Source organism: Myotis davidii, unplaced genomic scaffold (assembly GCF_000327345.1).
Source record: "Myotis davidii unplaced genomic scaffold, ASM32734v1 scaffold484, whole genome shotgun sequence".
NCBI classification, from domain to species: domain Eukaryota; kingdom Metazoa; phylum Chordata; class Mammalia; order Chiroptera; family Vespertilionidae; genus Myotis; species Myotis davidii.
Genome location: NW_006295459.1, coordinates 156,384 through 158,476, shown reverse-complemented (window position 1 = coordinate 158,476; position 2,093 = coordinate 156,384).

Here is a 2,093-nt window from a genome sequence, read left to right as displayed (position 1 = left end):
AGAGGATGGAATGGATGAAAGCAGATCTAAGTAATTTTTGATATAGTTTTGGGAGATTGAGAGTACCTTGTAAATAGCATGTGTGATGGTTAGTTTTACATGTCAACTTGACTAAGTTATAGTACCCAGTTATTTCATCAAACACCATTCTAGGTATTGCTGTGAAGGTATTTTATAGATGTGATTAAAATCTACAATTGATCTCCCTTTTAAAAAATATATTTTATTGATTTTTTAAAGAGAGGAAGGGAGAGGGATAGAGTTAGAAACATCGATGAAAGGAAAACATCGATTGGCTGCCTCCTGCACACTCCCTACTGGGTATGTGCCCGCAACCAAGGTACATGCCCTTGACCAGAATCGAACCCGGGACCCCTGAGTCCGCAGGCCGACACTCTATCCACTGAGCCAAACCGGCTAGGGCAGAATTGATTGACTTTAAGTAAAAGAAAGTACTCTTAATAATGTGAGTGGGCTTCACCCAATCAGTTGGAGGCCTTAAAAGTAAAAACTGGGATTTCCCTGAGAAGAAATTCTGCCTCAAGATTGAGGCATTAACTCCTACTTGAGTGTCTAGCATTCTGACCTACCCTACAGAATTTGGACTTGCCAGCCCCACACAATCATTTGAGCCAATTCCTTAAAATAAATCTCTGTATACCTGTATCCTATTGGTTCTGTTTCTTTGGAGAACCCTGATTGATATAGCATATGTTCTTCTTCTTCTTTTTTTTTTTAATATGAGCTGAAGTTATCAGAGAGTAAAATAGTAGAAAATGGAAGATGAGAGAGTGCAGGAGGTTAGGAAGTTTGAAATAGTCTTTGCACAGAATGAAAGAGTGAACTGACAAAAGAAACAATTAGAATTTTAGGTGGTATTGAGGGCTCAGTAGCGGTTACTGAACAGAATTCCCTTCTGTCCTTGTCTATCTGGAAAACCAGTGTGTTTGTTTGTTTTTTGTTTTGTTTTTTATAATCCTCATTAGAGGATATTTTTTCCATTGATTTTTAGAGAGAGTGGAAAAGAGGGGGCAAGACAGAGAGAAACAGCAATTGGTTGCTTCCCGCACCCACCTCTGCAACCAAGGTACATGCCCTTGATGGAATCGAACCCGCAACCTCAGTCCACGGGCCGACATTCTAATCACTGAGCAAAACTGGCTAGCGCTGGAAAACCATTGTTGTAAGGCCTTCAGCTTTAAGGCCTACTGCAACTTTGTGACTCTTCTTTGTCCTTTCTAGAAGGGTTACCCGTACCCTCATTTGGGCTGTCACTGAACCCTATTATGGCTTGGTCATCATGTCAACAGCACTTTGTAGAGTGCCATGAACAACAACAAAAACACATAGCTAACACGTATCATTACATCAAGTGGTTATCATCCACCAGGCTCTGTTCTGAGCACTGTATACACATTAACTCATTTAGTCTCACAACAAACCTACAGGTAGATACTGTTATCATCTTCATTTTACAAAAAAATGAAACAGTAAAACATCCCACAACTAGTAAGTGGTGGAGTCAGGTGTTCAATCCAGGCATCTGACTCAAATCTATCCTTTCTCACTTATGAAGATTGCTATACATTTATGCATTCATTCCACAAATATTTTCTGATCACCTACTCGTGGTGCCCAGCACGGGGTCTGGGGAGAGAGCAGACAGCAATCAGAATCTGCCACCATGGAGCTTATTTTTCTAGTCAGGGAACCAGACAGCAAGCAATTAAATATTCATATGGGATGGTAGTAAGTGCTATGGCAAAAACTAATGCAGGGTAAGAAGGATGAGGAAGGTGGGGAGAGTTGTTTTATATTATATTAGGTGGTCAGAGAAGAACTCAATAATATGTTCTCTGAGTAGAGACTTGAAAGGAGGGAGTAAGCCTCATGTACATCTGGATGAAGAGTATTCACAGTGGTTTAAGCCTCTAGTTGTCCCCAGTATCCATTTTCCCCTTCTTTCTTTGCTAGTAGAACCCCTGACTTTTCCAAGCACATGGCCTTTGAAAATAAAGATTTATAATTAACGAAATAAACTGATGAATGGAGTGGATCCAGAAACATGGAAGCATGGAACAGAGTGCGGTATC